At 48.4% G+C, this 21282-nt stretch overlaps 1 long non-coding RNA gene across 1 annotated transcript; it reads left to right on the top strand.

Annotated features, from left to right (window-relative positions):
• The first annotated feature begins 2546 nt into the window (after positions 1-2546).
• Positions 2547-8638, top strand: LOC108925572 (uncharacterized). The gene is made up of 3 exons (XR_001965416.2): positions 2547-2621; positions 8215-8389; positions 8505-8638. It is a non-coding gene; the product is annotated as an uncharacterized LOC108925572 (long non-coding RNA).
• The last annotated feature ends 12644 nt before the right edge of the window (positions 8639-21282 follow it).

The raw sequence follows: 21282 nt of genomic DNA, 5'->3' as shown, positions 1-21282 counted from the left end.
TATCTTTGCCCTTTTGTTCTGCTGGGAACATGTTCCAGCGGAGCAGCTTGGGGGTGTCAGAAACGGCCTCCTGACAAAACACCTCCGTGCGACAGCGCGTGCGGATCCGTGCGCGTTTCCTGGAGAAGCTCGTGTCGAGAGTCCCGCGGTAGGGAGGTTCTCGGGAAAGAGCCCGGCGGTGAGCCGAGAATGGAAAACCCGCCCGGCCCCAAAGGTAAGGCCCGAGCAGCGGGGAGCAGCGGCGAAGGCCCACGTGCCGCAGTCGAGGCAAAGAGCTTCGCGGCGCTAAATGAATGCATCGCAATTGTTTTTGTAATACAACACAGCGAGGGACAAATGTGTTCCTGCGTGCGGAAACTGAGGAAAGGACGCAAATGAGGATGACAACTGGGAGAGTCTGTGGGGAGAGAATGACCTGAAAACTCAAGTAGGACTTTGCTCTGAGGCAGTGCGCCGCACCCGCATGCATTTTCCTCGAGGGGAGGGGAGGGGGGGAGGGGAGGAGTGCACCAGGGTAGGTGTGTGCAGCGTGGTGCGGTGCGGCGCGGTGCAGCGTGCCACCGAGCCCTACAGCTCCAGTCGGAGAAGGGGGTTACCTGTGCTGGGACACGGGGGCTGAAGGCAAAACAGAACAGCTGATGCAGTGATATAGACAAACACGCACACACACACTCAGGAACATGTAATTCAACCTCCAGCAAGCATGCTCATGTGTTCACACAATCTGCTCCTTCATGAGCTACCACCTACGTGCAGAAACATCTGTGTGCACTCTCCTGGCAGCCACAAAACACACACGCACGCAAGTACATGCGATTCCACCCGTTCACTTACATTTACATTTATTCACTTAGCAGACGCTTTTCTCCAAAGCGACTTCCAATGAACTCTATGTAGTGTTATCAGCCCACACACCTTATTCACCGTGGTGACTTACACTGCTAGATACACTACTTACAGTGGGTCACTCATCCATACATCAGTGGAACACACTCTCTCTGTCACTCACACACTATGGTAACCTGAACAACCTGTCTTTGGAGTGTGGGAGGAAACCAGAGCACCCGGAGGAAACCCACATTGGGTTTACACTACTTACACTGGGTCACTCATCCATACATCAGTGAAACACACTCTCTCTGTCACTCACACTACAGGGGAACCTGAACAGCATGTCTTTAGACTATGGGAGGAAACCAGAGCACCCGGAGGAAACCTGCAAACTCCACACAGATTGAGCAGGGATCGACAGCAGCGCTACTTATGCACACGCGACACACACCCTTGTCTCTCGACTCGGTAACCTCTGTTGACGTAGTCCTCGTAGGATTAGCCCAGTTTTAAATGCCATTAAAAGCCCGCTGTTCATTAAAAGTTCTTTCTGAATGCAGAGATAATCCCAGCCATTGTGAGAACCGCCGTGAACGTTGTTCCGGCGTGAAGCAAGTGGACGGCAAGCTAATTAGGCAGGAAGGGTCCACCCCCTGAATCTATTAGGTCTGCTGGTGTCCTGCTAATTTGTATTTAGCTGTCTGTGAACCCAGGGGAGGCAGTGATGGATCCATTCTGCATTGACTACGTTTCTGCCAAAGACCGAGCTGCAGCAGCGTGTGTGTGTGTGTGTGTGTGTGTGTGTGTGTGTGTGTGTGTGTGTGTCTGTCTCTCGCTCAACACTGACAGTGTCGAACACAGCGGAAAGCACCGGCAGCACTTCCAGTATAAGTATAACTGTAGGAATGGGCAAAATTACCTCATCAGTTCCGTGGTAATGTGCCATAAATATGGATTAAGAAGCAATATATAAAGTATTACGAAAATATTTTGCGTATCATGTCTGCAGTATTTTTGGTTTGGTCTGTCGGCATGAAGTGGAGAATGAGGAGTGGACCAGTGCAAGTGACACAATTTGTGTTTACCACCTCTGTCAAAGCGCTGGACAGGATTTTGAATTTTAACAAGAGAGGCCCCAGTGGGACCCCACACTCTATTTAGCATCTCCCCAGGTAAAGAAATTCCTTGACAGGCAAATGTGCCACAAGCAGACAGGGGGGTTTGGGGGGGGGGGGGGCAGCTTTCACCGGCAGGTGTGTTTAAACATTCCTCCGGGGTCCACTTTGGCCCACCTTAAGCACGACCTTGGAACGCGCAAAGAACAATAAACTATGAATCAACACTGAATGGAATGGAAGCGGAGGGGGGGGGGGGGGGGGAGGGACCAAAAAGGTGGCCGGTTCCAGCGACACCTGTCATTTTGCGTTTGCTTTATGGACGTCAATCGCCGGACGGGTCTCGGGCTTCTGTTCAGTGGACTCAGCAGAACAAGTGCCGCTGACCTTCAGGGGCAGCAGGGTGCCGTACGCGGGGGGGGTGCGGAGGGGCTGCGTGGGGCTACGGGTCCCTCGCAAGCGGTACTTTAAGTGTACGGTCTGCACGCCGGTGCACAGGTCAGCCCAGGTCAAATAGAGGGAGCGCGTTCAGGCGAACGACCTGACCCACCTGCGTCACACCTGCCTGGTTCTCAGTATCCTGCGAAGCGAGAGCCGGGGCTCCGGGATGATTCGCCGCAGAGGGGAGATCAAGCAGGGTCAATGAACCCGGTGCGGCTGGACGTCGGGCTCTTCGTAAGTGAACCGTCACACCGTCCCTGAGCACCGCGCAGGCAAAGGTGAACATGAAAGCAAACAAGATTAAGCAATCAATCATGCGGAGGATCAATACGCCAAATAATCATACGAATCAAAGGAAGCATTAAAAACACGTTACCCGAGAATTATGATAATTGATTACGCACACTCAGAAGGTGTCTAATAAATGAGGTGAAAAAGACAGCAGCTGCGAAAGGCGAGGTCCGCGAGGAAGACGTGCCGTTCCGATACCTTGGAGAATGGATCCTTTGCCATTTTTAAAATAAATTTCCTCTGGGGGTAACCAAATACAACTATTCTCTGTTCTTTTAAAACACCGTACGTTCATAAACATTAGGTGAAACGCAGTAAGGACGCTGTGATTTGCTGCTGAGGCCGTTAATAAGAGAAATACACGTGGCTCTAATTTATGAACACTTGGGTCTGACAGTCATTACAGAAAGCGATACTTTCCCTCCGCAGCATAAAATCTACTATGAAACATGTAGCCTGGCAGGAGAACTAAAGTGTGTGACATATTCTCTTCAGCCGCATGCAGTTAAAGTGCCATTTTTAGCAATGGGTGCAGAGAGGGATTGGACACAGTCCAAATTACAAATTACAGAGAGAAAAAAAAATCGTACGCCATCAACATGCATTTCTTTTAACCTCAAATTTCTACCTTTTTACACAATTTATGCTGATAAATCTACAGCGGCGGAGTGAGAGAGGAAGCTGCTTATAGGAGCGGGTGCTTTTGCCAAGAATCTGCAAATAGAAATTAAAGAGCCGGTTCAATCTTCCAGCAAATGTTTAACCACAGCAATTCAGCAGTGAATTTAAGAGAGAACAAGACACCTTGGCCATTTGGATCCCAGATTCCCATTAATGGTAAATGAACCAATACTGTACTGATGGCACTACAACCGCACGAAGTAGCAGCGCGAGATTGTGCTCAAAGAGAATGTGCTCCTGACAAAACCATATTTTCAGTATGAAAACTGTGCAATATAGAACTAATTTAAGTGCTTTCGGTCCGTTTTAATGTACGACGTGGCACGGGGACCTCGGTAATTCTGCCCAGAGAGCACCAAAGCCACTCGTAACTTATTCAGCTTTTTTCCGCGTTTTAACTTTTCCCACCTTTAAAACTGCATCCGCCAACGACACGATCATTGAATTTCCTTCACGGTGTCGTGATGAGGGGTATGCGCTGGAACTGACGTAATGTGGAGCGCATAGGAGGACATGAGGAGCAATGATTTCATGGTGAATGTGCGCTGGGGGTGTGCTGGGATGCATCGGCATGCGGGTAGAACTCTATGGGGCAGCCAGTTTAAGGACCAGAGCGCAAATCTCAAAGTGGATCGCTGGTGTGCTTGAGCAAAACCACACTCAGGCCTCACGCAACGAAAAACGAGTACCGTGGCTCATGAAAACAAGCACCTTTTTCATACAAAAGGCTTTTCATTCTGTTACATGGCATTATTTATGTGGTCAATTTACTCCCACAATGGGCATTTTGCTCTCTAAAATAAACTACGAATAATATTTTTGTTATGCTATAACATATGTTGGCAGTATCATTGCTTGCCTTGCGTAAAACTACCTTTATTTTGCTATATTAATGAATTTCAGAAGATTTTTCTGGTCTGCGAACCAATATTTTTTGGATAAGAAATAAAGGTATTCAGTCAACTCACAATGGAAATATGAATAATGGGGTGATTTCATGGAGCAAAATAACCCAGTAATGTGAGTGTTTACATTGCTGGTTTACCCTGAAATACACTGATTTTGGGAAACTCTGAATTTGTTGTTGAACTCAAGATTTTTGCTCAAACCAACTTATAAAAACCGCTAATAAAAGAGTGCTTTTCAGGACGTCGAGGATGTTTCATGAAACTGCTGCAAGTCTGAACTGACGCGAACCAACAACCTTCAGCTTGTGAGTCCACGTCCGTAAAGAGGACGGTGGCGTGAGCACGTGGGCGCACTGCAGGGATGTTAGCAGAATATGTCAAATGTAAGTGCACGGGGAGAAGGAGTCACGGTGGTTGGAGAGTCGTCGTCATGCGGTCAAAGAGCCCGCATCGGAGACACACGCACACACACAGTCTGAAACCACTCATCCCAAGTGGGGATCTTGGTGAGCCAGAGCCTAACCTGGCAACGCAGGGTGTAAGGTTGGAAGGGGAGGGGACGCACCCAGGACGGGACACCAGTCCATCGCAAGGCACCCCAAGCGGGACTTGAACCCCAGACCCCCCCAGAGAGCAGGCACAGGGCAAACCCACTGCACCACCACCACACCCCCTCCTATTGGAGACAGGTGTCAGCAAAATGGACAAACGTTAATGTAACATCAGTTTTCGCTCGTGATCCGCAGCAGAGCGTAACAAGTATGCATGAAAGACAGGCGGGCAGGACAGAAAGAACAGACCCCACCTATAATTTGACATTAATTACACATGCAGCGAGTTCACCCATCTCCATCCACACTTAAAACACAAATGTTCACACACACGCACACACGCACTCACCCGTTTCAGCTGCAGCGGCAGATTTGATCAAAGCCGTGGAGTAGACAAATGGGCCAGTCGAAACTGCTGACGGACCCACAGATAAGATCGGGGGATGGCCCCCCGGCCCCCGCAACACAGGGACACAGCCATTGTGTCACTGCACAGCTATTGTGTCACTACACAGCTATGTTAGAGGTGCCAGGAGGGAGGTGTCCGGTTAGGCCTGACCTGGGGGCCATTCGGTCTCACTAGAGGGTCTGGCCTACCAGGGCCCGTTCCGTGGCGAAGCGCTGCCTTGGCACACTAACCCTGGGCACGCGCAAGCGTTAGACACCGAGAGCCTAGACAAGACAGCTACATAATTCAGTGCAGACAGCAACGAAATGCATCATCTAAGGTTCTAAAAAATGAAGGAAAGAATTCCATACTTAATGCATGAAAATTTATACCAGTATCAACATCTGAAGTAAGATTAAAACATAAAAATATATCAGCACGCAGATGCACCTTACTAAGGACGACGGCTTACGAAGCTCACCTACGACTCACCGCGATGATCGAAAGAGGCGCCAATAATGCATGAAAAATGACAGCGCCCCGCAAGCTAAACATGGTCAAAAACAGCTGACGGTCCAGTTTTCGTGGACGCCAACAAATACGACACAATTACAGGAGCGCGTATTCTCATATAGCGCTCTCTCCCGACGACACACTCGCAGTCGCGTTCACGAGGTTCCATCATACAGCTAAGGCAAACGACAAACCATCACGTACAACACATGTCTACAGAAGATATTAAATATTAAAGCAGTAATTTCAGCTAAAACAACTGGGTCAAAAGGGAACAAATAAATTAATAAATGATTAAACACATTGATCAATTTTAAATAATAGAGTAAATAATAAGAAATAAATCAGTCAATCCATTAGACATGCATTAAAATTAAATGGCATGCGGCAACATTAGCAATGTATATTTGGACATAGAGCATAAATGTGGAAAGTGGAGCAGCAAGTGCAATTATTGGACAGTACAGCTATTTTCTTTAAGCATTTCACATTGCCTTCTTGTGCTATTATGTTCATTACTCATGAAGTACATGTGAAAGAGTGTACGTTTTAAAGCAGAAGCGATATCAAAGCACAATAAATCTCAGCTGCATCACGTTTTAAGCGGAGTGTTTTTTTTTTTTTTTGTGATTTTCTTGGCACGCGGGACAGCAGTATCGCTGAACCAAGCTGGAAAGGAAATTAATAATTCTCCCTAATGACAAGCACTGCGGCTTACAAAAAAAAAAATCCAGATAAGTGTTTTACATCTGACCAAGGGAAAAAGGTTTACACAGTTTGGGATTGTAAAACACTTCCAGGAGTCAATTTTCATAATTGATTTATTCTAAAGTAAACCACAGCTCAAAATTACTCACAAGCTGTCATCAATACTGTGGGTTTGCGACAGTTTGCCTGGCCAGAATTCTCCAGCCCTGCGCTGAGGAAGGGGGGAACGCGCTATTAAGTGCTGACGCATCCAGCCAGAAACTTCACACTCCTTGCGGAGCCTCTTTCCCTCACGCGCACAACGTTCACGCGTATGTCCGCACGCACCCGTGCGGCCTTGAGCAGCATAGTGGTTCGAGATGCCCCCTCCCAAAAGACCTGGGTTTGATCCCCCCTCCTGCTGGAGTACCCTTGATCGAAACACTTACCCTGATTTGATACAGTAAGATACCCTGCTGTAGAAACCGGTAAATTGTAAGCAGCTTACTGTAGTATGCCTGACCCCTTAAGTTACAAAGTTGTCACAAAGTGTCAGCTGATAGTAAAATATACGAACCAACCACGGCACAAAGACATAGTAAAGGTCGCCGCAATGTGTAGCGCTTGTGCGGCAAGTGTAAAAACACGTTATGCAAAGTCCTAGTAATGAAATAATTAAATTCTAGTAACGACAAAATAATAACAGATTCTGTCATTTTGATATGATCGTTTGCAGATAAGCAACAAAAGAAATGGGGAAATCGCCTGCTTTCACGGAACGCAACAGAGTAACGAAAAAGTGTCCTGTTACGCGGCGTTACGGTAATATGTAACGTTAACCACTGAAATCACTGTGACCATTTTAACAGGATTCAGTGATGTTTTCGCTCAAACGCGTGTCACTTTCGGGCCTCAGGAACATATCGAAACGTCTCCTTTTGAAGATAATGGTAATTACTCTTCCGTTTTCGATAATTCACGTTGCGAAGGGTTTTTCGAAGTCAAATAACCTTCGTGAGGCAGGAGAAGGCTGCATACATTAATTTTAGCTCCAGTGCTGTATTGTTTTCGGGATAGGCTCCAGACGACTACCTGTGCTGTGCTAGAAATGCAGTTATTGATAATGGATGGATGGATGAATGTTGTATGTAATAAGTAGAATATGATGCCGGTGTTTAACACACAATATCGATTGTAATCAACAGAAAGAGTATCAGCGATGTAGGTTCCTCTTGTTGCTTGTAATCAGAGGAAGAAACATCCGGCTTCCCCCCCCGCCCCCCCAACACGTGTCTCATGCCGCCGTCCACGGTGGACATGGACGGGACCGATAGACTGAGCATCGTGGGGCGGAGGGGACGCGAGAGCAGCTGAGAACGAGGGATGAAAGCGTGCTGGGTTTCTAAATCCTTTACCCACACGTAACTGTCGAGTAAGGGCCGGCGCGCAAAGCGATCCCGCTCCCCGGACCTTTGTCCGAAGGCCGCGCTGGCTTTGCTCCAACAGAAACAGGAAGCCGTGGCGTACCGCAGGTGTGGAGCGGGGCTGCCGCCGCAACGTCGACAACGTGAACAACGAGAACAACGCCGGAGCACATGTCCACATATAGGTGGGGTTACTGATCCCATCCTGCCCGGGGTTTAAAATGCCCCTCAGCTGCTCTCTACGCTTCGAGGCACGTCAAGGGCTTATTAAGGGCAGGGGTAGGTGAGGAGGGGGGTTCATAAAACAGTAGACAAAAATATCTGTGAGCGAGGGTCGACTCTGATTTCAGTGTTTGCAGAAGGCCCTTTTACATTGTTGTGCAGGACCATTGACGAACTACAGATCCGGACAGTGATCGACCTGTTGGGTGGACCGAACCCGGCGCAACGTCCCCTCCGCAACGCAGCGCCATTACACCGGCAAAGCGGTATTGCTACAATCCCCACACAAAGACGGCAGTAACATTATGGGCTTGCTGGCAAAGGCTCCGGTACCACAGTAAGACTTCACTCCATGTTAATATATTGCTGCTTAGCTGGTGCTTTTACCCAAAGCAGCATGCAGTTTGTACCATTTAGCACAGGCAGATACAGATAAACACCCTTTTTCTCAGGGTTACAACGGAAGGGACACTCCTGGAACCCTCAGCTTGCAAGTTTGTCTTTAAGCACCACATTACCTTCCAGTTACAACAACAGATGAGCAGAACATTAGCGCTGGTAGCGCAGTGGTTACAGCTGCTGCCTTTGGATCCGAAGGTTGCAGGTTTGAATTCCGCCTCCAGCTATAGTACCCTCGAACAAGGTACTTATCCTCAATTGCTCCAGTAAAATGAGCCAGCTGTATAAATGGGTAAATAACTGTAAGTTGCTTTGGAGAAACACACCAGCTATATTATTATTATTTGTAATTAAAATATCTAAGTCCTTAAAGTTATCATTTCATGTCTAAGCTGACTTCAATTCCAGGATTCATACAGAAGGTGAAAAAGGTGCTACAAAGCATTACTGGCGCCCCCCCCCCCCCCCGCCACCGAACTGCCAACCATACACCTCACCGATTACTGCACCTGTCCCACAGTTCCCTTCATGGACAAATAACGCCGCATAAGAAGCATACATCAGTATTCAAAGTGCCTCTCGCACAGCAAACTGCGATAAAATGACATTTCCAGTCCCAGCCCCACCCCTACACCCCCCACACCACCCCACTCCTCACCCGCACGCTCACCCCGTCAGATCAAACACATTTCCTTTAACACGTCCCATTTAATCTCATGGTGTGTGTCCTGACCAAGAGAATATCACTAGAAAATAATTGAAAAAATAAAACTGTGCCACTAGCGACTTCAATAAAGAGAGAGCAAAGGAGCTTTTCATTGCGTGTTTTAGTTCGGCTGTTTGCATTTCCTTTACATTTACATTTACATTTATTCATTTAGGAGATGCCTTTTTCTCCAAAACGATGTACGTCTCATAGGAAATACAGTTTGTGCATTATTTGTTATTTTTTATTGTATAATTTATTTCTGCATCTTTTTATAGGAATGTTCGACAGCTCTACAGCACAGGTTCACAGATATTTCCCATGTATGTGCAATAAATAATAATCCAAATAAGAAGTCTGCCCGCATTAAAAATCTGCCAGGGTTCAGAATAATGCAGCTTTTCTTTCGGTGCTTCCCCCCCCCATCCTTCTCAATGCACATTGACGTAATCTTAAGAGATATCTGTGAGCGCACCTATCGCTACATCCTCAGAAAAAGGCTGATCAAATGAGCGTTGTTGTGATCTACTGTCAATTTTGGGAAGCATGCAGTGTGAAGTGCGGTACATACACCCTGGATAAGACTGCTGCCAATCACAGGGGAGCACACAAGCACACACACATTCACAGCAATTTGGAATCGCAAGTTCACCTGAAGACATGCGTGTCTTTGGGATACGGAGGAGAAATGGAGAACTTGGTGGAAACCATCTCCACACCTGAGTAGGACACAGTTGGAGCTCTGAATCCACAGCCCTGCAGCCCTGCTGTACTGCAATGACAAAGACAATGTATATGAAAGGTACATTTCTGAAAAACGTGTTCCTCACAATAGTAGTGCAGCTGGGAGCGCTGGTGCTTTACAGCGTCTGGGATGTACATTTGGATGCCGGTTTGAATCCAGCTCACTCTGTTTGGAGTTTGCATGTCCTCCCGATTTCAGGTGGACTGGTGACTCTAAGCTGCCCGCAATGTGTGTGTGAGTGATTGCGTTACATTGATCTGCTTTATAAATGGGTGAATGACCGTAGGGAGTTCAGTGTAGAGTACATAGTATGGTAAGTCACCTTATGCAAAGGGATCTACTAAATGCAAATAACTGCACATGGCTTGGGAGAAAAGCACTTAACACACATGCACCATCTGAAACCGCTTGTCCCATCAGGGTCACAGGGAGCCAGAGCCTAACCCGGCAACACAGGGCATAAGGCTGGAGGGGTTGGGGACGCGCCCTGGACAGGATGCCAGTCCGTCACAAGGCACCCCGAGCGGGACTCGAACCCCAGACCCACTGGAGAGCAGGACCCAGCCAAATCCACTGCGCCACCACACCACCGCTGCACCCCTGTGCACTTAAATAAAAAAATTTAAATTTAAGTAGGAATTGTTTAAATCACCTAAGAAGCCTGGTAGTAAATGTTACAAATCACACTCTGATTCATCCAGCTTTAAGCTCTGAACAGTCGAACAGCTGATTGGTACTTACTTTTGACCAGATATATTAAAAGAAACGGCAAGGCTACGCTTAGAAGCGGACAACGAGTTAAACGTGAAACGTACGAAAAAGCATCCAGATGGAGAGGAAGAGTGGAGACGGATGGATCGGGCCTTGAAATGCTGAAGACGGACGCAGTAAGTAAAACCATCTGCTTCTGCTTCTGTAAGCTGACCAGGCGTGGTCCTTCTCGTCAAGTGTGCAAGCAAGGTCGGGCTAATTCAATTAATGCCACACTTATCAGCGCAAATTAAAAGCATTAATTATAATTACGACTTCCTGTCCATTGCTTGTGCAGGTGGGGGTGGGGGGGGTGCAAATATGTGACACAGAGGGAAAAAAAAGAGAGAAAAAAGTCATTCCTCAATGTTAGTATAATTGGGTAATGTGCCTGTTCATTAGCAACGCTCTTGGAACCAGCGATTACATAATGTAGGCCCGTGGTGCACATCCGTCTCTTCTAAGATGCACGGAATCCGTTTGTTATGCTATTCATTTCTTAGATAAGCATTTTGATATTTGTCTCGGTGTATTATGACAGGGCAGCTTCGAAAGCGGCGCCGAACCCGAAAACAACGTCACGACATCCGCGCGTTTGATAAATGGTCGTGACACCCGCGTGATTACAGTGCTCCGGCCTATAAAGTCGCTGCTCTTTTCGCCATATTTAAAATTCTGTTATCCCGCATCTCCCCGAGGAAGATAAGGTGCCGTAACAGAAAATCGTCACACTTTTTGACCTTATATTTGGATAGCAATACAGGCTGGGGTCCTTATCTCCTCGAATGGAAAACAAACCTGACGGCGTGAAACACAAATGTATCTGCCGCCGGTCGGAGGCACGGTGCCTCCCGGTCTCAGGCGGGTGAAGTTCGTGCCCTTGGCCGCTGTGCCCCCTGCCGTCCGTCCCGTTTGCTCGCAGTTCCCCATACGACACAGCGCTACACGCGAGTGGCCTTGGGTGAACAAAGAGTGATGACCGGGAGCACTTGACAGCAGCACCAACTGTGTCCCGGAGCAGACACGTCTCCCCGCTCCCGCTGACCTTTCCAAAAAAGGGGTGCGGAGCGGCGGCGGACGGCCCGAGGCAGCTGAGGCCGTCGGCCCTGTAAGCGGGATCCGGGGAGCGCCGCCGCGTGAGGGACCGGGGCCGCGGCGGGCCGAGGGACAGCAGGTGCGGTAAATCTGAGAACGCGCCGGTCCTTCTGTTAGCGAGTCGGTGGGGAGCTGGGAAGGGAGGCGGGGTGAACGAGCGATGGCGTCGAGTTACGGCACTGAAATCCGGCCAGCGGCGGTGTCCCGAGCCGTGCGGCACTACCTGATCTCACCCCCTGCAGCAGGAACGGGGAGGCCGGAGCAGGTGACGGAGGAATGCGAACCGGGTGTTAAGTTCGATGGCATTGGGCGGAGGCCAGTACTGACAGCCCCCGATCCGGCAGCCGTTCCTCTCGCTCTCTCTTTCACCCGCCCTCCTGCTCTCTGGACATTTCAATCACCCTGCGCACTTCTCATCCACAATCTAAAGCCCTATTCACCCCGCACCCGCTCTGAGAAAAACGGCGCAATTTCTGCATCGGTGGCATGCCTTTAGAGCTCAGATAATGTCCTTTGCCTCCATTTGTTCTCCAGCAATGTTCATTTTTCACGCATCGGTCCTACGGCTCAAAGTAGCACCAGGAGCATCTAAAGGGCAAAGTTCGGAGACGTTTTGGTTAGAGGTCAAGGCATTCTGCGTTTCCGTATCACCGTCCCGGCCTCGGCTTCTTCCCGTTCGCGGATCACGTGCGATCTCAAAAATTCATCGATTCGATGTGTGCAAAGACATCGTCAGGAAGCGCACCGTGCGATCACAGCTCAGCATGGATACGGCTTCTTCCGCACGCCGCCTTCCCTCGTCCCGGGAGCCACGTCGTTGCCGTCCTTTCCGTCAGCCCTTCAATTTATTTTTAGTCACGTGATACAGATACGCAACAAGAATGAATCTGCGAAATGCATCTGCGGTCATCAAAGAAAAGGATGCAAATGAGTTGTGAAAAAAATAAGCAGTTCTAGAGTCATTAACTCAGAAATAATTACATAATCATTTATTAAAGAGATTTAATTTAAATCTGTCTTAAAAGGCCTCAGTTTGACTAGTAAAGTGGGTAAAACTCCAAATCCACACACCTGTCATCGTCCAAGAGTTCATGCTGCTGTAGCATGGATTTCTGCTGAGGCTACAATCTGTTGCACTTATGCACTATTACATTTCTGCACTTTTCTCTAACCTGTTTTATTTGATTTTCCACTCTCTCTGCAAGCCCCCCCCCTCCCCTCCCCCCACAGAGGCCCAGGGACCACCTCCGACACCTCGGGATCCCATGCGGTCACGCAGCCGACCGCCTCAAACACTCACAGAAGAAAGCAAAGCGGACTTCATTTTCCATTTCATACATCCCACATGCTGCGTGTGTGTGTGTGTGTGTGTGTGCGCGCTCACATTTATATCCTCCCAAATTTCAATTTCATCAGCCATGACGAGCTCAAATCACACCAAGGATACACGGTTCTACTTTTTTTTTTTTATATCAACCTCATTAATTATAAACGACAACAAAACAACCGAGCGGGACCTCGGGGCCAGAGTTGGGAAGCACTAATATTAATGTGGTGTCTGCGTTCTCCGGAGTATTTGAAACAGTCGTGCTGAAGGAATTACAGGGTAATTGGTGGCTCTGGATTGAAGGAGAAGAACGGCGAGATGAAATGAGACAACGTTCCTGTGCTTTTGCCTCTCTTCTAACAACACGCATCGGAATTGAGGAGATTATACGACTGGATTATTTTGGCTCGTAATTAGAGCGCCGCAGCTTCCACGTCCGCAAATGATATTTCATACAGGGCAGGCCGCCGACAGCGCTCCTCCGAATCGGCGCCAGCTGCAGCAGCGGAGCAGGGATGTGAAATGACGCAAACTTTTCTTGTTCACTGGAGCAACCGTTCTCAGGTGAAACCGTTTAGTATTTTTAAACCGTGAAATGCTTGGTAATGATATTAATTACGGTCGGTGGGACGGCATCCGCATCGCGAGAGATGTCCCCGGGGTGGCTTGCGAGGCGGTGCCAGCGCGCGAGAGCCGGAGGCATTAACATTCCGGCGAGCGGGTACCACGGAAGGTCTGGTATTAGTCAAGCTGTCCTCTTCATGCCTGGCTGCTCCGCCGGGACGGGGCTGAATGGGAACCTGATGTAAAATACAATGGGAGACGCGCAGCCCTGACAGCGGCGTCCACGCGGGGAGAAGGAGTCAATTTAACAGCAATCAGCTCCCGAATCACAGCGCGCTGTAACCTGCCATCTCCTCGACGGCTTTATCGGCGGCCTCTCCGTCTTCCTTTCTCTCTCCGGCCCGGGACCGGGACGACCGGGACGTCCGTGTCGAATTTCCCATCCTGCCGTCACGGAGACCCCGCGTTCGGCTCTCGCGCGGCTCCGCGCGCGGCCGCGACGGGGCCGGACAACAAACCAACACCCGCAACACCCATTGCGCTTAATAAAAGAAAAGAAAAGAAAAAAACCACAAAGAAAACAAACACTCACTGGAACTTTGTATGGCTCTCAAAGGGATGAACGATTCCGCTTTCCCGAGAGGTAGAATGTTGGCTTACGGTACTGCTTTATGTGGGCCTTTTAGGACGAAATAAAAAAGCGCCGCTCGGTTTTTCAAAAGCAAACGCGTTATTTAGGGGATCTGTCCAATTCTATGCGATATTAATTCAGCATATGGCAATAGCCCCAATAAAATGAAGACCCCGGCACGAAAAACACGTGTCCGCGATTCACGGCACAGGCTCGCTTGCGCGCAGCCGAGCCGGTTATCAGCAGGCCCAAGTGGCCGGGGCCACCGGTCTACGTCGGGGATTAAGGGCAGCGCACGCACGCACACGCGCGCACGCGCGCACACACACTCGGGGAGGGGAGGGCTATTTCGGGCTCCTCTGGAAGTTTAGTAAACTCAGCTGGCCGTCTCGGGCCGAGACAGAGGCTCCCTTCCCCGCCACATGGCCCACATCCCCCAGCCGTCCTGCCTGCGCACGGGCAGCTAAATCACATCCTGACAAGGGCCTTGCCATTTATAGCCGCCCCCAATGATAACCAGCCCAGAAAAGGGAAGAGGGAGAGGGAACGGCCACCATCCTTTGCTAGTGCATGCGCACATGCACGCTCGTGCATGCAGACACACACACACGCACACACACACACACACACACGCAAACATCATATCCTCAGATATACCCAGACACAGCATATGGATACAGTACGGACACGCACATACGTGCTCACACACTTACGCGCACCATACATGTGCGCACACGCCATAGGCAGACTAACAACACACATTCAAGTATGCATATGCGCACACACGCACACACACACACACACACACACACACAGACACAGACACAGACACACACACGCACACCCGAACACGCACGCGTACGGCTCGGAGAAACGTGCACAGACATACGAAATACATGAAGACATGGGCGTGAACGCACAAGCGCACGCGTGCCCGCACTTACGGAATCGTACGCCGGCACGCAGGCCCAGTCGCCGAAGATGTCCGCTAACACACGCGCAGCCAAGGACGTACAGGGAACACAGGAAGACGCTTCTTCCACGCTCTGCATCCGGCCATGGAGAGATAATGCACAGAACTCTGCAGAGAGCTGAGAGCTGCATTTTTATTAGCTATTAGTCGTCGCAGCATTGGTGATAGTAATTGCAATAGCTCTTATTTATTGTCACTTTAATTGTGATTATTATGATGCTCACTTCCATAATTAGCACAAAAATTATGCGCTGGCAATAGCAACGCTACAACAACACAATAACATATTAATCCATTAAAAACTAATTAAGCTGCTTCCTGTTCTAATCGCAAGGAGAAGCATTTTCAGAGTATGTACTGTGCTTTTGGTGTGTTGGGGTGTGTGCGCGTGTGGCGTCGGCGCCGGGCGTGGGGTGGCGGGCTAAGCGGTGAGCTTAAACGTGCTCAGTTGAGAATATAAAGCGACGGTGCGGCAGAGTAGGAGGAGGAGGAGGAGGAGGAGGAGGATGACTGCGGGGACCCCCCCGGGGCAGGGGTTTAAGAAGGAAAAGGTAACTGTTGTTTCACCGAAAGGCATGGAAACGGAGAGAAAAATGACAGTCCTCACATCGTCCCCAACCATAGATTTAATCGCACGTGGCACGCGGCGACATCAAGCCGGTGCCGGCAATTAATCTCGCGCTCAAACCCGCACGGAAACCGTGGCGACGCCGGCTGGTGGGTCCGGCTGGCGTGGAGTGGATTTTAGGGGAAAGTCTATTAAACGTCAGCGGCGGTTTGTTAAGAAATCAAGGTCGAAATGCCTCGAGGAGAGTGCCCATGTGTCAATGTGTCATTTTTCACCAACAATGTCCCCGCGAGGTCAACCGTCTTCGGGCTCCATTTATTAACCCCAGAGTGCGGCTGCCAGGCACCTGGCTCTGAGCGCGGGGGCCGTTTGTGTCACTTTGCGTAATGGAATGCCCTCTCGCTCCCCCACCGGCCCCCGATTGGCAGCACAACAGCAGGCCGAAATCTAAGCAAACTCAATCTGCTCACGCTGTCGATAAACATTAGCAGGACCATCACAGAATTGCACTTATGTATCCTTCTATATTCACTGCGTTGCGCTTGAAAGAATTAAAAATCAAAGAGCTTTCAAGTTTCGAGAAATCATATCCGCGTACGCGTCGAGATCTGGATTATGACGATTCGTTTTCACTGAAAAACTCGAGCGGCGCAGAATGTATTCGCTCCTTTATATTGTCTCCAGCGCTCTGCTGAAGAACTGCAGAGAATGAATATAGACAATGAATATAGAGCAACACACATAATTGCAAAAACTTTCCTCCATGAGTTACTCGCATATTCCAGATTTCAAAAAGAAACTAATTTGAGACGGTGAGGGCAAGGACACGCGCACACCTTGAGCGTGACGCGGGACACATTTTCACAACAGTGGAATATACGAGTGTGACGCTGATATCAGCAGCAACCGATCCGAAAGGACTGGGAAGCCGTCTATCATAACGCGAACACACCTGAGCAGCTGTAGACTTCGGGAGTGTGGCCGGGCGCTGAGAGACACCCAGCGAATTTTAGTGAAGATCCTCTCAGGCAGATCATGGTGCAAAGGCTTTCAGATCAACTGTTTTACTGAATCCATGGCCTTCGGTGTTCTAGTGACTCGGACAAACAGTTAGTTGCCGCAGCTAGGAAATGAAAACACTTGCGCTACCGTTTGTGAAACATGCAATGTTACAGAAGCAAAATTCACACACGCAGACTGAAACTGCTTGTCCCATGTGGGGCCACGGGGAGGCGGAGCCTAACCCGGCAACAAAGGGCCTAAGGCTGGAGGGGACACACCCAGGACGGGACGTCAATCCATCGCAAGGCACCCCAAGCAGGATTCGAACCCTAGACCCACCGGAGAGCAGGATGCGGTCAAACCCACTGCACCACCGCACCCCTTATGCAAGCAAAATTTTACTGCACAAATTATATTTCTCCGAGATGTACGTCGCTTTGGAGAGAAGCGTCCGCTAAATGAATACATGTGAATGTAAATGTAAAATGGTGTGAAAGAACCATTGAAAAATGATTACATTCACTACGACATTATCAGGGTCATATAACGGAAACCTGTGTAAAGGGGGATGTCAGTGGTCACTTTGACCTTGTGACCCTGCAGCTCTCTAGATATCCCTTAGCTTGGAGGAACCCTGCAGATATTCCTTGTCACCATCTGCTCGCAAACTGCACAAAAAAATCTTTCCAAAATGCAAATTCCAATATTAATACTGTGGTATTGAACATCCTGGTGGAGCTTGGCAGTGATTTAAAGTCCTGTGCACCACAGTCAGTAGGTATTTGCCGAACTGAGAAGGGAAAACATTTAAAAGCCACTAAGTCCAATACACATGTAAAGGTCCATTCAAAATTTTGCAAATAAAGGCATGATTAGGTATAAAGGTATTAGGTATAAAGGTATACAATATAATTAATGAGCTGTACAGTTACATTTATTCATTTAGCTGATGCTTTTCTCTAAAACAACTTACAGTGTTAAGTTACCTACAATTTTTTACCCATTTATAGAGGTGGGTAATTTTTCCTGGAGTAATTTAGGGTAAGTACTTTGCTCAAAGGTATCACAGCTAGAGGTCGGATTCAAATCTGTGACCTTTTGGGTCCAAAGGCAGCAGCTCCACATTACCAGCTGTCCCAGTAGTAGTGCTCGAAGTCTGTGGTCCTATTTGTTCTGACCATTTTTACTGACTGTGATGCTCAGATCTGTGGCTCGGAATTCACTTTTCATGAGCCAACACCAGGGATCAGGCATGGAGATCTTCCTGAAGGAGATGCAGACCTTCCGTGGCTCAAGCCTCAGTAATGCAGCACAGAGGGCTTCCTCTACAATCCAGCTTCACCATCACTTCCCTCCTCCTCCGCAAGCTTATTGCGATATTGCTGAACTGTGCAGAAACGCCAAAGTGCTCCCGAGCAAGGTGTCGCGGAGTCAAGGAGAGCCCCTCCGCCGCTGGCCCGTCTCGCGCTCCACCTCCCGCCCCCACGCAGCCCCCCGACGTAGCCAGTAGTACCCACTGAAAGTGGAACGGAGAGCCTGCAGCTATATTTAGGCTCGTGTGGTAGTAAAGTGATCCAGTGCTGAGCTGCCCCCCTCATGAACCCCCTGCGCAGGTCAGTCACTCTCAAAGCGAGCCCACCTTCATAAAAGAGAGAGAAACGCAAAGGCCGTGATGGATTCCTTTCCTTTCTTCACTCCGCAATCGCTGTAGACGGGCAGATTAAATAGAACAGGTTCAGAGTATCACTTAAGAGATGAATCCAGGGAGATTGTAGCCTGTCCTTCAGAAGGAGAACACCTTTTGTTTCTAGCCTTGCACCTTCCCATGCCCTCCCCCGTGCCCAGCCCCGCCTTCTCCCTTCTGTCAGCGATCTATCCCAATTACGGCTCTGGCGAAGGGGGGGAGGTTGGCTACTCGAGCATTCTCCACACACTGCCCATTAGGTTTATCAACGTGGAATGCTTCCCCATCGCAGAGTACATTTGTTAAGACCCTAATGGCATTACAAGGCCCCATTATGCCAGGCACGGACCAGATGTTGAACCTTTTTGCACATTAGGATTTTTTTTTTTTTCTCAAAATGTCTAAAATGCCTCCGCATTCTCACCTGTGTTGTCGTCACATAGTCCCGCGTTAACAATTCTGTGCCAAGGACAGGAGCAGGGGCAGGAGAGTCACCAGGGGTTCGTACTTTTGTTCTGCCGCCTATTAACATCGTTCCTCCAACGCCACGTGACGTCCGCTGATCCAGCCCCGCCGCCTCGTCAAATACGGCTTTTCTCAGTCCTCCCTGCAGTCCCTCAGTTCAGACGCCCCGTTGGATTTTTCTTCAGCCTTCTTTCTCTTTTCCTGAGCTGAGCGTTGACGTGTCTCTCTCAGAACCTAGGACACTGATAAGAATATTCATAGGCTATTGATCGATTCGGTCAGCAAGCTGAGACACTGATCTTTCCCTCTATACGTTATATATATATATATATATATATATACAGTATATGTATCTATAGATAGAGAGAGAGAGAGAGAGAGAGAGACAGAGAACATTTGTACATTTATATAAAGACAATGATATACACTGATATATAACTGTATGTTAGATAGAGAGAGAGATAGTAAGATAGACTTGGGAAAAAAGTGTGAAATCTTGTCAACTTTTGTGCTCACTTGGGTACATTTACACTGCTCCTTTTATATTACAACGACACTTCCACCCAATTTAATTTTATTAGCTTTTTTTTTTTTTATTATTTCTGTTCAATACAAAAACAGCGGATGATAGTTTATGTGATGTGCAGCAAGCCACCAATCAGGATGGTCGATAAAAAGTCATCGCCATTGCCAGTGTCTCCTATACGTGCGTCGAATAGCTTAGAGTGATAAATAAATAAATTAAAATGAAACATTTAATCATGCAGCGGAATATCTTATTGTATTACCACTTTAATGTTCAGACAGATAGAAGAGCTACCCATTCTAAAAGGTTCACTCATTTTTATTTAGAAGACATTTTATGATCTAAATGCAGGGCTTGCATTACACTCCCCACTGCATTCCCACCCATTTGTCCCTACACTTTTAACTCAGTAAGTGCTTTAACACACATGAAATGTCTTTAAATTGATATTTAATCCCTCATAATGAATTGAATCTTCTCCGCTTTTGAGAAGTACAAAGACCGAGATAATGTATAATGTGTCCAGGAATAACTTTTCATTAAAAACAATCTATACCAATAAACGGGCCCGGTCCTTGCAATGTGCGTAAAAACACTTGTTCGAGAAATACTCCACGGAAACCTTTGGAAATAGATCTGAATGGAATCGCTTGGTCAATAGCGGACTTACGGTATATTCGGGGTGTTTCAGTTCCACTTGGTTGGTTTAAACCCGTTTGTCATTGTGTGTAATATTATGTGCCAGGGTCATTTTCCAGTGCTGTTTTCAACCATTCAGTTTAATGTTTACGCTGATGCTTTATGATCTGGTTTGGTAGTTATAGAAAAAAGTACCCACTGTGGTGGATCATCTGCGCTACCTGGTGTAAAGTCACGCAACATGCATTTTGGCCTATAGTGAGACTACACACACATTGAGTGAAACCGCTCGGGTCACGGCAAACCGGAGCCTAACCGGGCAACACGGGGCACGAGGCCGGAGGGGGAGGGGACGCACCCCGGACGGGACCCCGGTCCGTCGCAGGGCGCCCGAAGAAGGACTCGAACCCCAGACCATCCGGAGAGCAAGACTCAGCAGAACCCGCTGTACCACCGTGCCCCCCATGAGGCAACACAGCTTACCTTGACTCAGCATTTTTTAGTCACCAAAGAACTTTTGGAAATAGTTTTGTGTACTGATCCCTTCAGCTGTGTTTAAGGCGGCTGTCATCAACCCCAGTCCCGGTAATGGAAAGGGTGTACGGGTATGAGGGATTTCGTTTCCACTTCCCTACACTCTTACCAAGCAGAAATCATGAGTACTGTACACTCCGAAATGAGTAACGGCAAATTTTCCTTCCTTACAGTAACAGCCCGCAGAAATCCTTTAGGCAGCAGGGCTGTCATGTAACACCTGAACAAACGGACACTTGTTCAGTTCTTACTTCACCTGCGACACCACAGTCTTACCCTAATCAGCAAACCCTCTCATTCATATACAGTTAAAGTTGTATGTATTCCAGGGCATGCTCCCGCAGATGTTCAGGCACATTATTTTTGCTGGGAAGAAATGTTAATTTTTTAAAAATTTTTTCTTCCAGGACAGCGACCTTGGTGTGGCAGACGGTGATGGAACCGAAGGCCGGCAGCCAATCTGCAAGTATGTTTGTCTCAACAAATCAGAGCACGGCGTGAGATGAAATGTGACAAGCGCAAGCGTTAGAGGCCACGCAAAAATAGTCACCATACGGCTGCAACAAGCTTGTGTAACAGAGCTTGGGTTACATGTCTGACAGGATCACCTTTCATCCAGAGA

This window comes from Scleropages formosus, chromosome 2, assembly GCF_900964775.1.
Source record: "Scleropages formosus chromosome 2, fSclFor1.1, whole genome shotgun sequence".
NCBI lineage: Eukaryota > Metazoa > Chordata > Actinopteri > Osteoglossiformes > Osteoglossidae > Scleropages > Scleropages formosus.
The sequence above is the reverse complement of the archived record's forward strand: the minus strand, read 5'-3'. Positions and strand labels throughout refer to the sequence as shown.